This window comes from Erpetoichthys calabaricus, chromosome 4 (genome assembly GCF_900747795.2).
Source record: "Erpetoichthys calabaricus chromosome 4, fErpCal1.3, whole genome shotgun sequence".
Taxonomy (NCBI): Eukaryota; Metazoa; Chordata; class Cladistia; order Polypteriformes; family Polypteridae; genus Erpetoichthys; species Erpetoichthys calabaricus.
This window is the reverse complement of record NC_041397.2, coordinates 281113865-281129392: the sequence shown is the minus strand read 5'-3', so window position 1 is coordinate 281129392 and position 15528 is coordinate 281113865.

The window sequence follows — 15528 nt, the reverse complement described above, 5'->3', positions numbered from 1 at the left end:
AGATGCTTTCATTACAACGAAGTGACCTTGAAATGCTTGAACGAATCATCCACAGAGCAGTTAGATCTGTGGTCGCATGCTCAGTTGTGCACGTTTGCACAACGATCCCCAAACAGAAACATTGTAAAAAAAATCTCTTTCTTCGAACTTTCCTCGTACTGTTTTTTTTTTTTCTGTTTTTGTTGTCTGTGGTTTTCATTGATTCCTTTTGCTTATTGCTTGTCAACATTTGAAAAACATCCATTGGAATTTAACTCATTGTCACCCTCCTATAGAAATGGCAGACACGAAAAAAAGATAGCAGTGTTAATGTTTGTGATGTGCAATCTGTTGGAATGGCAAATGTAAAGCATATGTCTTTGTTATATGCACAAAAAGAAGAAAAATCTCAGTATGCGAACTGCTTAATAACTTTAATAATAATGGAAATGTTATGTAAATTGTGTATAAAACTGTATGCCCCCCCCCCCCCCCCCCCCCCCCTGTATGTTTTTTAGTGGTACAGACTGGGAGACTAGACAGGTTTGCGGGAAAGCTGAATGGAGCAAAGTACAGAGGCATCCTTAATGAAAATCTGGACCAGAGTGCTTTGGACCTCAGAGCCAGAGCCAAGACTTGCACTCAATTGAACACCTATGGAGAGACCTGAAAACAGCTGTCCATCAATGATCTCTCTCCAACCTGACAGAACTTTAGAGGACCAGCAAAGAAGAATGGCAGAAAATCCTCAAATCCAGGTATGTGACACTTGTTGCTTCATACCAAGAACACCTCATGCTGTACTTGCTGCCAGAGGAGCTTCAACTAAGTACTACATAAAGGGTCTGAATACATACATCAATGTAATATTTTAGATTTTCATTTTTAATGCATTTGCAAAAATTTCTTAAAATCCTGTTTTTGTTTTATTATTCTGGGGTGTTGTTTGATGTGGTGAAAAATTAATTTAAATGATTTCAGAACAAGGCTTCAACATAAAATATAAAACACCAGTAACGTGTAGTGAATACACTTGACTTGACCATACTTACTCCGCACCCGTACGCATCCGCTGCACGGCTGCCCTGCTACCTGCTGCCGAGAGTTTATTCAACAATAACATAAAATAAAAATAAAAAGAGTAATAATTCCAAAACTCTTCGCTTGCAATATATAGTGCAGAGTTTCTTCGTAGTATATGTGTACCAAATTTCAGGCTACATGTTATTTGATTTTTGACCTTGATCTTCCTGGGTTGATCTTTAACCTTGGAGGTCAATCATCACCCCGAAAGCGGATAGTAGATGTCACGTAGTAAATGTGTACCAAATTCAAACGGTTTGCGAGCTACAGGTGATTTAAAATCCTGGACAGACAAACAGACAGCCACGGTAGAGTATTATATAAGAAGAAATGAGTCTGAATACTTTCTGAATCCACTGTATATCAATCACAAGGAGCCTATAGAGCCTTTTAACAATATTCTAAATCTCCACTTCATTACGTATCGAAGATCAGGCTCCTCAAAAGAGTCTTTGTTTAATGTAAAACAATACTGCAGTCCTCTGCTACTGAATCTTTCAATTCCAATAATTAATCTTCAAACTCAGGCAGGAATGTTTTGTGTCCCTTCAATATTTATGACAAGTTGATGTCCAAGGACAAAGCCACAGCATATCAGATCCTTCTACCCCATTTCTAAGCTCTGAAATCAGATGTTCAGATTATTAGATAACACAAAACTGTGAGGCTGCTAGGGCTTTTTGAAACCATCCTACACGTTGTTAAAAAAATCTGATCTTGGCAAATGATCTGCTATGTAAATTGTGATATGATGGTACATTCTAACATGCATATTATGACTCAAAACAAGCATATTCCATAGTGTATTCTTTCTACGAAGAGTGCATTTTCAAAGCATTCATTTGCAAGTCAAATGATCTCTTTAGCAAAAAAAACTAACTAGGTGTAAGCATCTTAATTAATTTCACATTGCCTCTTCCAAATTTATTAGTGGCCTTTTCCTCAGCTTTACGTCAGCCAGTTACACTATGTATACAGCAACCTGGCCAAATGTGCATTTTTAAGTACAATTTGGGTGCCTTACTGTCACATTTTCTCCCAAACCTAATTTTATCATATTCTTAAACAGCTTTATTGGCATAAGAGCATACACTGATATGAAAATGTTTGGGAACCCCTCTCAGCCTGCATAATAATTTACTCTATTTTCAACAAAAAAGATAACAGTGGTATGTCTTTCATTTCCTAGGAACATCTGAGTACTGGGGTGTTTTCCGAACAAAAGATTTTTAGTGAAGCAGTATTTAGTTGTATGAAATTAAATCAAATGTGAAAAACTGGCTGTGCAAAAATGTGGATCCCTTTGTAATTTTGCTGATTTGAATGCATGTCACTGCTCAATACTGATTACTTACAACACCAAATTGGTTGGATTAGCTCGTTAAGCTTTGAATTTCATAGACAGGTGTGTCCAATCATGAGATATAAACGTATTTAAGGTGGTCAATTGCAAGTTTTTTGTTTTTTTTTTGTTGTTCTTTATTTCGTCTTATACGATTTCTCGTATTAGAAATTTGTTAGTTTTCGCATACCCCTTGGGGTTAGAGCGCAGGGTCAGCCATTGTACAGCGCCCCTGGAGCAATTACAGGTTAAGGGTCTTGCTCAAGGACCCAGCAGAGTAGGATCTCTTTTGGCAGTGACGGGGATTCGAACCGGCAACCTTCAGGATACCAGCGCAGATCCTTAGCCTCAGAGCCACCACTCCCTTTGACTCTCCTCTGAAGAGTGACAGCATGGGATCCTCAAACTAACTCTTAAAAGATCTGAAAAAAAAAGATTGTTCAGTCTCATGGTTTAGGGGAAGGCTACAAAAAGCTATCTCAGAGGTTTAAACTGTCAGTTTCAACTGTAAGGAATGTAATCAGGAAATGGAAGGCCACAGGCACAGTTGCTGTTAAACCCAGCAGGTCTGGCAGGCCAAGAAAAATACAGGAGCGGCATATGCGCAGGATTGTGAGAATAGTTAGAGACAACCCACAGATCACCAACAAAGACCTGCAAGAACATCTTGCTGCAGATGGTGTATCTGTACATCGTTCTACAATTCAGCGCAATTTGCACAAAGAACATCTGTATGGCAGGGTGATGAGAAAGAAGCCCTTTCTGTACTCACGCCACAAACAGAGTCGCTTGTTGTATGCAAATGCTCATTTAATCAAGCCAGATTCATTTTGGAACAAAGTGCTTTGGACTGATGAGACAAAATTGGAGTTATATGGTCATAGCAAAAAGCACTTTGCATGGCAGAAGAAGAACACCACATTCCAAGAAAAACACCTGCTACCTACTGTCAAATTTGATGGAGGTTCCATCATGCTGTGGGGTTGTGTGTCTAGTTCAGGGACTGGGGCCCATGTTAAAGTCGAGGGTCGGATGAATTCAACCCAATATCAACAAATTCTTCAGGATAATGTTCAAGCATCAGTCACAGTTGAAGTTACGCAGGGGTTGGATATTTCAACAAGACAATGACCCAAAACACAGTTCGAAATCTACAAAGGCATTCATGTAGAGGGACAAGTACAATGTTCTGGAATGGCCGTCACAGTCCCCTGACTTGAATATCATTAAAAATCTATGGGATGATTTGAAGCGGGCTGTCCATGCTCGGCAGCCATCAAATTTAACTGAACTGAAGAGATTTTATATGGAAGAATGGTCACAAATACCTCCATCCAGAATCCAGACACTCGTCAAAGGCTATAGAAGGCGTCTAGAGGCTGTTATATTTGCAAAAGGAGGCTCAACTAAGTATTAATGTAATATCTCTGTCGGGGTGCCCAAATTTATGCACCTGCCTAATTTTGTTATGATGCATATTGCATATTTTCTGTTAATCCAATAAACTTAATGTCACTGCTGAAATTCTACTGTTTCCATAAGGCATGTCATATATTAAAAGGAAGTTGCTACTTTGAAAGCTCAGCCAATGATAAACAAAATCCCAAACTTTTTCATATGACTGCATTTGTGTTACCAAAAACAGTAATAGTACAATGTGCAATCTTGTTTATGCACTGGTACAGTTTACATAGCTAAATGCTCTACTGTTGTACTAGTAATTCTATCAAAGTAAATAAATTACAAATTAATGTGGGAGAAGGCCTGTGGTCCGATTTGTAAAACTTGCATATACACAAAAAGAGGCTCAAAATATGCATACGAAACTTTCCAATTGGGATTTTTGAAAGAAAACTTGATGGGAAAGCATAATTTTTTTGTATATTTATGGCAACTCTGACCCATCCATATGCAACATTTAGGAGAAAGTGGGGAATGACGACACCCTTGATCAAGTGTGGAAATGGAGCCAAACAAGCAAAATGACACCTCATGTATATAATAATTTGTATCGCCAAGCCATTATAATAACTTGTGTTGATATGACAAACATATTAAACCTCAAAGGCAATGCATCTGATGTCAGCTCCTTTTTAAGTGGGCCAATGCTGCTTATCATATTTGCACTGAAGATCCTTTTTATTTTTTGTCAGTTTATATCAACTACCTGTTGTTCCTTCTCAGAATTAGAAACCAAGGCATAGTAAAACCAGAGACGCTATTCACTCCCTGCATACAGGCTGCTAAAAATCTCATGCCGTATAGCTTATTTATAGCCTAATGGGTCGACACAACATGGCTTCTTTGGCACTGCTTGAAGACTATGAAGATGGTCACATACAAAGGATAATTCAGACTTTTTTGCCCAAAATGATGACTGGCATACAAACTGATTTAGACTTTCAAGAGCCATTCTCTTGGAAGTATGTGCTGTGTTGTCCCTGGTATTAGAAAGACAGACTGGCAAAATTTGGGCTTGACCTGTTTATATTAAGGTTTTAGTAACATTTGGCTTTCTGGCAACAGGCACCTACCAGAGCTAGCTTGATGACAGGTCAGGGATATCTCAGCCACACTTTAGCTCTATCAGCCTGCTGTGCCATAAGCCATAAACAACTGACTACAGAGACAATAAACTCAGTTTCTGTATGGTTTGGTTGTGCATGCCACCATGAAAAGGATATTTGCAGCAGTGCTCATTTTTTCTAACGTAACTAGTGGCAATTAACAGCTCTCATTGCAAAAAAGACCCCTAGTGAGAATGTTGCTGCTTTTGTTAACTGTAAGCAGATACATCCCATTAACATACCAGGCATCTGTTATGCCATAATGAGACTGACAAATGTTGTGGCCCGGGTCAACACATGCTTCATTTATTTTGGGATAAAGTAGCATTAACAGATAACTTGCTGAAGGTGCTGTAAGTGATGGCTGAATTTTTAGTAAGGTAAATGGCTTAACCTTCAGTGTTTCATATGGTCTATACTATTCATTGTAACAACAATCACACCATTACATGTGTCAGGTGATAGTGGTTACCAGGCCCAGAGTGCAGAGGAGCGATGCTTCCATGCCGTGTGGAGCACACAAAAGGACTCCTCAAATGCAGATGGCGGTGGCTGGATGCGTCCAGTGGGAGGCTGCTCGACCAGCCAATAAAGGTCTGCAACATGGTGACTGCAAATTTATGAGACTGATCAGCATAGTGTATGTATGGTTGCTAAATCAACCATGTGAGGTTTCAAGCACGCATTTTTGAAGGGTAAACTGCATAGAAATGTGTGTACGCCAGGTTTTATAAACCAGATTTTTTTTTTGCCATATGCTTTTTCCTGTTTTTTGGTGTTATTTTCATGCTTGAATCCACGCAATGTTTTATAAATGAGGCCCCTGGTCTGTCCCAGGCTAGCAGATATTTGCATGAGATTTGACGCTGCAATCAGAAATTCACTTGTGTAATCATATCAGTGTAGTCAAACAGTCACCACATGGCATGTATGAGTAAAAGAAGAACAGAGTGGTACTAGTATAAAAGAAAGACAGAAAAGACATCCAGTGAGTTCTGATGAATCTCAATTACTGCCGTTTCAAAAATTAGTTTGATTCATTTTTTGAATCTATTAGATTTATTTTTCAGGTGATTTTTTTGCTTCAAGGCCGGTCACTAGTTATGTGACTAACAAATTATGTGACACGTTGTGTCATCACTCCTCATCTATTTAAGGTGAATATACAGAGCTTCAGATATCCAAGCTTTAAGATATTTCCAAGCAACAGCCCAGTGCTCTTCCGACATGCTTAATGGACAGAGAGACTAACATGCGGCAAAGTAACGCATTACTGAAATCTAATTTTACATTTTCCAGTAATTGAAGTAGTGTAACATGCTATAGTCACATTAAACAGAATTTCATACATATGTTTCTAAGCAAATATTATGTAAATGTCATACATGGGCACAAATTCCATTTCAGTTACTTTCAAGAATGCAAATGTGGCTAACTAATGTGTGTCGTTTGCCTGATTTACAATTCCCAAGTTGTGATACTGCAGCACAAAATGGTCAAAAAGTGGTGAGCAAGTCTTAAAATAAGCAAAATCAGAGCAGCACTTCACTCAGTCTTCCTCAGAATCATACAGTCTGGCCCCAACCTCATAAGGTGGGCTTTTGGACCCGCACAGGCCCAAAATTAGGCATACAATTTAAAAGTACAAAAAACACTTTAAACACTCAAAAATGACCTTCAAAGATGAGGATAACTGTAAACCCCTGTCTAAAGGACAAAAACAAAAAATGTCCTTTTGAATTTTAAAGACCCCTCCTCGAACCGCCACCTTACCGTGGTGGAGGGGTTTGCGTGTCCCAGTGATCCTAGGAGCTCTGTTGTCCGGGGCTTTATGCCCCTAGTAGGGCCACCCAAGGCAAACTGGTCCTAGGTGAGGGATGAGACAAAGAGCGGTTATACAAACCTCCTATGACGAATAAAAAATTTGGATGGCATTTTCCCTCGCCCGGACGCAGGTCACCGGGGCCCCCCTCTGGAGCCAGGCCTGGAGGTGGGGCTCGATGGCGAGCGCCTGGTGGACGGGCTTGAACCCATGGGGCTCGGCCGGGCACAGCCCGAAGAGGCAACGTGGGTCCTCCTTCCCATGGGCTCACCACCTATGGGAGGGGCCAAGGAGGTCGGGTGCAGTGTGAGTTGGGTGGTGGCCGAAGGCGGGAACCTTGGCGGTCCGATCCTCGGCTACAGAAGCTGGCTCTTGGGACGTGGAATGTCACCTCTCTGAAGGGGAAGGAGCTTGAGCTTGTGCGTGAGATTGAGAGGTTCCGGCTAGATATAGTCGGGCTCACCTCGACGCACGGCTTGGACTCTGGAACCAATCTCCTTGAGAGGGGCTGGACTCTCTACCACTCTGGAGTTGCCCCCGGTGAGAGACGCCGAGCGGGTGTTAGTATACTTATTGCCCCCCGACTTGGAGCCTGTTCATTGGAGTTTACCCCAGTAGACGAGAGGGTAACCTCCCTCCGCCTTCGGGTGGGGGGACGGGTCCTAACTGTTGTTTGTGCGTATGCGCCGAACAGCAGTTCAGAGTACCCACCCTTTTTGGAGTCCCTGGAGGGTGTGCTAAAGGGCATACCATCTGGGGACTCCCTCGTACTGCTGGGAGACTTCAATGCTCACGTGGGCAATGACAGTGAGACCTGGAAGGGCGTGATTGGGAGGAATGGCCCCCCCGATCTGAACCCGAGTGGTGTTTTGTTATTGGACTTCTGTGCTCGTCACGGATTGTCCATAATGAACACCATGTTCAAACATAGGGGTGTTCATATGTGCACTTGGCACCAGGACACCCTAGGCCTCAGTTCGATGATCGACTTTGTGGTCGTGTTGTCGGACTTGCGGCCACATGTCTTGGACACTTGGGTGAAGAGAGGGGCGGAGCTGTCAACTGAGCACCACCTGGTGGTGAGTTGGCTTCGATGGTGGGGGAGGATGCCGGTCAGGCCTGGTAGGCCCAAACGTGTTGTGAGGGTCTGCTGGGAATGTCTGGCAGAGCCCCCTGTCAGAAGTAGCTTCAACTCCCACCTCCAGCAAAACTTTGACCATGTCCTGAGGGAGGTGGGGGACATTGAGTCCGAATGGGCCATGTTCCGTGCCTCTATTGTTGAGGCGGCTGACCGGAGCTGTGGCCGTAAGGTGGTCGGTGCCTGTTGTGGCAGCAATCCCCGAACCCGTTGGTGGACACCGGCGGTGAGGGATGCCGTCAAGCCGGTCCCTTTTGTCCTGTGGGACTCTGGAGGCAGCTGATAGGTACCGGCATGCCAAGAGGAATGCGGCTTCGGTGGTCGCTGAGGCAAAAACTCGGGCGTGGGAGGAGTTTAGGGAGGCCATTGAGAACGACTTTCGGACGGCTTCGAGGAGATTCTGGTCCACCGTCCGGCGTCTCAGGAGGGGGAAGCAGTGCAGTGTCAACACTGTATATGGTGGAGATGGTGCGCTGCTGACCTCGACTCAGGACGTTGTGGGTCGGTGGGGGGAGTACTTCGAAGACCTCCTCAATCCCAATAACATGCCTTCCAATGAGGAAGCAGAGCCTGGGGACTCGGAGGTGGGCTCCCCTATCTCTGGGACTGAGGTCACCGAGGTGGTCAAAAAACTCCTTGGTGGCAGGGCCCCAGGGGTGGATGAGATACGCCCGGAGTTCCTCAAGGCTCTGGATGTTGTAGGGCTGTCTTGGTTGACACGTCCCTACAACATCGCATGGACATCAGGGACAGTGCCTCTGGATTGGCAGACCGGGGTGGTGGTCCCCCTCTTTAAGAAGGGGGACCGGAGGGTGTGTTCCAACTACAGAGGGATCACACTCCTCAGCCTCCCTGGAAAAGGGAGTTCTGGAGAGGAGGGTCCGTTGGATAGTCGAACCTCGGATTCAGGAGGAACAGTGTGGTTTTCGTCCTGGTCGCGGAACAGTGGACCAGCTCTACACCCTTAGCAGAGTCCTGGAGGGTGCATGGGAGTTCGCCCAACCAGTCTACATGTGTTTTGTGGACTTGGAAAAGGCGTTCGACCGTGTTCCTCGGGGAATCCTGTGGGGGGTGCTCCGGGAGTATGGAGTACCGGACCCCCTGACAAGGGCGGTTCGGTCCCTGTACAACCGGTGTCAGAGCTTTGTCCGCATTGCCGGCAGTAAGTCGAACCCTTTTTCAGTGAGAGTTGGACTCCGCCAGGGCTGCACTTTGTCACCAATTCTGTTCATAACTTTTATGGACAGAATTTCTAGGCGCAGCCAGGGTGTTGAGGGGGTCCGGTTTGGTGGACTCAGGATTGGGTCACTGCTTTTTGCAGATGATGTTGTCCTGTTTGCTTCATCAGGCCGTGATCTTCAGCTCTGTATGGATCGGTGAAGCGGCTGGGATGGGAATCAGCACCTCCAAATCCGAGACCATTGTCCTCAGCCGGAAAAGGGTGGAGTGCCCTCTCAGGGTTGGGAGCGAGATCCTGCCTCAAGTGGAGGAGTTCAAGTATCTTGGGGTCTTGTTCACGAGTGAGGGAAGAATGGAGCGTGAGATCGACAGGCGGATCGGTGCAGCATCCGCAGTGATGCGGGCTCTGCATCGGTCTGTCGGGGTGAAAAAGGAGCTGAGCCACAAGGCAAAGCTCTCAATTTACCAGTCGATCTATGTTCCTACCCTCACCTATGGTCATGAGCTATGGGTAGTGACCGAAAGAACGAGATCGCGAATACAAGCGGCTGAAATGAGTTTCCTCCGCAGGGTGTCTGGGCTCTCCCTTAAAGATAGGGTGAGAAGCTCAGTCATCCGGGAGGGGCTCAGAGTAGAGCCGCTGCTCCTCCGCATCGAGAGGAGTCAGATGAGGTGGCTTGGGCATCTGATCAGGATGCCTCCTGGACGCCTCCCTGGTGAGGTGTTCCGGGCACGTCCAACCGGGAGGAGGCCCCGGGGAAGACCCAGGAGACGCTGGAGGGACTATGTCTCCTGGCTGGCCTGGGAACGCCTCGGGATTCTCCCGGAAGAGCTAGAAGATGTGGCCAGGGAGAGGGAAGTCTGGGCATCTCTGCTCAAGCTGCTACCCCCGCAACCCAACCTCGGATAAGCGGAAGAGAATGGATGGATGGATGAATTTTAAAGATTTTATTAAATAACAAAAGAAGCACAAAAAATGGCAAAACATGAAAAAAATTAAGGTAAAAAGACACTTTGCCTAAAAAACAACCAAAGATTAAAAAGAACCTGTCCGTAATATGTAAGAGAAAAGAAAAAAGAGATTAAAGCTGCCTTTTAAACTAGAACATTCTGATGTCATTTGTACCAGCACATTCAAATTAGAAAATAAGATCATATATAATATTTAACTTTATACTATTTATTATTCTCTGATAAAAGTATACATATAAGAAATCTTATTTATTTGTATGATGATTGCTATACATTAAAATATATTTAATTGTGTTATATAAATGTACCTAAATGATAAGACACTTCTCTGTTAGATTTCTTGAGTCTACCATGCTGCATTGAACAAAAGCACATGGGGCTCTACTACCCAGGTGTAATAAAGGACATCCATTTTGGAGTTCTTTTATAATGATGGCTCAAGACTCTTCTTTAACTGCTAATAATTTTACACAACAAATGCAGACAAAGCAAAAATATACAAAACCAGAAAACTAAACAATACTTAAAAAATGAGTACTCCAACAACTCTCATTGACCTTCTGAGAGATCTTATTCCTCAGTCTAAATACAAAGGCAGAGGGTGGTTCCTCAGTGGTGATGGCCTTCACCCATAAAACACAAAGCATAAAGCCATGAAAAATATACTGTATACACCAGGGGTCTTCAGTTTTGGTCTTAGAGTGCCCCTGTGGCTGCATGCCCCAACTCAGCTGATTATCTGTGGGCTCACTTCACTTCCTCAGTTGAAGTTCTATCTGTCAATCTATCTATCTCAAAAGAAGTGAATTACCACTAGAAATTGGTCACTGATTAAGAAAAGTATTAGAATGGAAACTGGCAGCCACAGTAGCGCTCTAGGACGGAGATGGAGACCCCAATATACACTATAAATAAATGCTAAAAATATTTAAACAAGACATAATTAATATGAATTACAAAATAACAAAAACACATGAACAAAAAACAGAAATGACAATAAAAAGAAAAATATATTTAAACCAAGAAACAGACTCTGGCTAAAACATAATACATGAAGATGTAGAGTACATTGAATTTTACAATGCTTTTGAAACAAAGATTTTAGGTTTTACTTTGAAAGATAACAACTTCTCAGTTTTACAACACATTAAAAAGTGCAGAAGAAGATTTGCTAAAGGTACTTTCAATTAATATCTCAGAAAAGGAAAGGAAGGCACCTAAGCATAGAATACACTCTAGCTCTATATCCACAAAACAGTGAGAAGTCAAGCAAAATGACACCTTTTATTGGCTAACTAAAAAGATTACAATATGCAAGCTTTCGAGGCAACACAGGCCCCTTCTTCAGGCAAGATGTAATGCAGAAACTGGAGTTCCCTGTGTTTATATATACACTAGGACAAATAACAACATTGGAAAACCTTTAGGTGAGACATCTTAAATGTAAAAAATTAATAGACCTCTTCAGGCTGAAATTCATTTAGCAAGAGTGGAGAACAATGTATAGTCAAGATCATTGGATAAGATAATATCCACAAAACAGTAATTCAACTTAACATCATTCAGCAATCATGTTAATTTAATTTAAAATTACCCAAAACGTGTCCAGGGCAAGATCCAACCTGCGAGCATTGCCATCTAGCTCCAGTCTCACTAGGCCACATGTTTAGAGGGTGTACCAAATTAACATCATTTTGGACACAAATCCCATTTGAATGCCCATCAGACAGCCTTGATGTCACAATCACTCGTAAACCCATTAACAGCTGTGTTTAGTGTACTCAAGGAGGAACTTAAAATGGAAAAGGAAAACTTGATTGTAATTGCAGACACCGCACTACTGGCCCATAGACTGTTTAATGGGAAGAATCCCAACTCACTTTTGATAAGCCAGTGGGTAACTGATGTTCTATACAATTAGAAATTGGAAAAAATCAAATTCTCACTTTAAGGATCTGTTCAAAACTTTTTAAAAGTATTGCAGGATTTAATTAATAAAGTTTTCGAATAAGCATTCATATATGGGGAAAAGGACATTTCTGTTTTTTTGACTAAATTTGCCAATTCTCTTCTCTCTTTTCTTGCTGTCTTGGGTGGGGATTTAATTCTAGTTTGTTTGGTTTTGCCTTTTGTATTCATGCTTTCATTTATAACATTATGATTTTTTTTTGTAGTTTGACTTGAAAGTCATTTGTTGTATATGTTTGGCTTGATTGTATGCAATGTTATTTTCCTTTGGTCTATTGAGCAGCCTGAAAAAGGGTGAAGCGAAAGGGATGGAGGTTTTAATTATTTTTGTCTGTTTTGAAAATTTTCCCTTTACTTTATCATATTTATTCAAGCACTTGGGACAGTGATTGGATGGACTTGTTATGTTTTTGACTAATTAAATCACTGATTGAAGTGCATCTTTTAATACATTTGATATTTCTCAATACCATATGTTTTTCATACAGAAATGTCTATTTTTGTACCATTGTGTCTGTGTCTCTCTCACTTACCCTGATTTATCCTCAGCATTAGTACTACAAGCCCCATGCTTAGACCACTGTGAGGTATGTGGTGGGTATGGTGAATCGTTTATGTATATATTTTGAGGGATGGCCAGTGACCTTACCCAGCCAGGACACCTCCGTAATTGAAGGAACATAGGAGAGAGTGTGCTCAGGGCATTATCTCTCCCAGGGTACTACATAGTAGCACACCTTGGTTGCAGTGGTTCCTCAAATTTCCACAGGGCTCCGTGGGAGTTCAGCACAGCCCTGTTAGATTCTATGGGTGCCGCCAGGGGGAGCTTCAGAGCTCTACTTTGTTGGGTTTCTGCCACACCTGGTAGTGCATCTGGACCTTGCAAATGAGCCACCTGGAGTACTCCCAGGTGCAGCATAAAAGGAGCCACCTGCCTTCATTCAGAGAGCCAGAGTTGGGAGTGGAGGATGAAGCTTGCCAGAGAGAGCAGACGCTGAAGGAAGGAAGGCTTCAGGGAAGTTAGGAAGGAAGGAAGGATGGACAGACGGACGGACGGACGGACGGACAGACAGACAGACAGACAGAAGACAAAGTGCTGTGTGCTGTATTGTACCTGTATTGTGCATGCATACTGTGCTGGCTGATGGGAAACAGCTTGGGAAGAGTTTCCCACAGCTCATTGGACTTGTTGTGACGATGCAGGTTCGCTCCATGCTCCCATCTTGCTTATGGGAGCCCTTGAACCCGACACCATCGGTAATGTCACCAATGAGCTAGACAGTGAGGCACAACAAAGCAAGGGTATGGTGCAAAAAGTGCAAAAGTGCTTTTATTTAAAACCAACAAGAAAAACAGTGTTCAAATAAATAAGTGCTGTGCATCAAAACTTTAAATAAATAATCCAATAAAACAAAGGTGAATCCGTGGAGGTTAAAATCCATTAGAAAAAAAATCTTTAAAAAATAACGAGGTTAAAACAACGGCTGGAAGCTGTCCCTTTAAAAATCAACCCGGTGACTTTCTTCTACTGGTGACTCCCCTGCTTCTCCCGTCCAGGCTATGCACCAGGGAAACCAGCCTACCTGCAGCTGACCTTCTCTCTGCCTTCTCCTGCAGGTCTGTTCGCCTCACCGATCCCTGGCTCCGGTGGGCTTCACCAGCCCTTGACTCGGGCTCCCCCAATGACCAGGGCGCTCAAGCTGGGGAGGTTAATTTCCCAAGTCCCGGCTCCCACCATCTTCGCTGGCCTTATGCGGTGAGCCATCCTCCTTCCGGTCACTCCCGCTCTTCACAAAATGCTCAGCGGGAGCGACCACAATCAACTGCTCCTCAGGTGCCGGCCAAGCACCTAGGCTCACTGTTCAGCTGCCCGCAAGCCTGCGCTCGCTCGTTCTTCTTTCTCTCTTGCATCGGCTTTCCTCTCCCTGCTTCCTGCCGCCTCCTCACTCATAACCTCCGTTTCTTTCTTCCTTTTCTTTTTTTCTCCCACCTAGCCACCTTGCGCTTCTATTTATCATGGGGGCGTGGATCAGATGTGGCAGTTACGCAGCTCCCGGGAACAATTACGGATGCGGACGACTCCTCACCTCTGCACTTAAGCGATAATCGCCCGCATCACAAATTCCCCGGGAACCGTTCCGCCACACTACCACGCCCCCTTTCTAAGCCCGGAAGACGGCGAATAATTATTTTTAAAAAAATGGCCTTCTTGATATGAGCTGTGGACCCACTACACCACATTTGTACCTTGTGTCTGTCTGTGTTGGGTTTGGGGAGCTAGTACACCTCCCTGGTGGCCACTCTATATATACAAGGTGAGTCAAAATTATGTTAACATTTGAATGGCGGAAACAATTTATTCACAAAACATACTTCATATTTGCAAGATGATTTACAGGAATGTCTCAACCTGTACGCCATCATATTCAACACATGTACCATATGTGTCCAAATAGATTGTATACAAGTATATACATAGCAGTACCATTAATGTTAACATAATTTTGACTAACCCTGTATATATATACTGTATATATATATATATATATATATATATATATATATATATATATATATATATATATATATATATATATATATATATATATATATATAATATATATATATATATATATATATATATACAGTAATCCCTCCTCCATCGCGGGGGTTGCGTTCCAGAGCCACCCGCGAAATAAGAAAATCCGCGAAGTAGAAACCATATGTTTATATGGTTATTTTTATATTGTCATGCTTGGGTCACAGATTTGCGCAGAAACACAGGAGGTTGTAGAGAGACAGGAACGTTATTCAAACACTGCAAACAAACATTTGTCTCTTTTTCAAAAGTTTAAACTGTGCTCCATGACAAGACAGAGATGACAGTTCTGTCTCACAATTAAAAGAATGCAAACATATTTTCCTCTTCAAAGGAGTGCGCGTCAGGAGCACAGGCTGTCAGAAGCAGAGAGGAAAGCAAACAAATCAATAGGGCTGTTTGGCTTTTAAGTATGCGAAGCACCGCCGGTACAAAGCTGTTGAAGGCGGCAGCTCACACCCCCTCCGTCAGGAGCAGGGTGAGAGAGAGACAGAGAGAGAGAGACAGAGAAAAACAAAACAGTGAAAAATCAATACGTGCCCTTTGAGCTTTTAAGTATGTGAAGTACCGTGCAGCATGTCGCTTCATGAAGCAGCTGCACACAGAAGGTAGCAACGTGAAGATAATCTTTCAGCATTTTTAGACGAGTGTCCGTATCGTCTAGGTGTGCGAACAGCCACCCTGCTCACACCCCCTACGTCAGGATCAGAGAAAGTCAGCGCAAGAGAGACAAAGAAAAGTAAGTTGGGTAGCTTCTCAGCCATCTGCCAATAGCGTCCCTTGTATGAAATCAACTGGGCAAACCAACTGAGGAAGCATGTACCAGAAATTAAAAGACCCATTGTCCTCAGAAATCCGTGAAGCAGCAAAAAATCCACG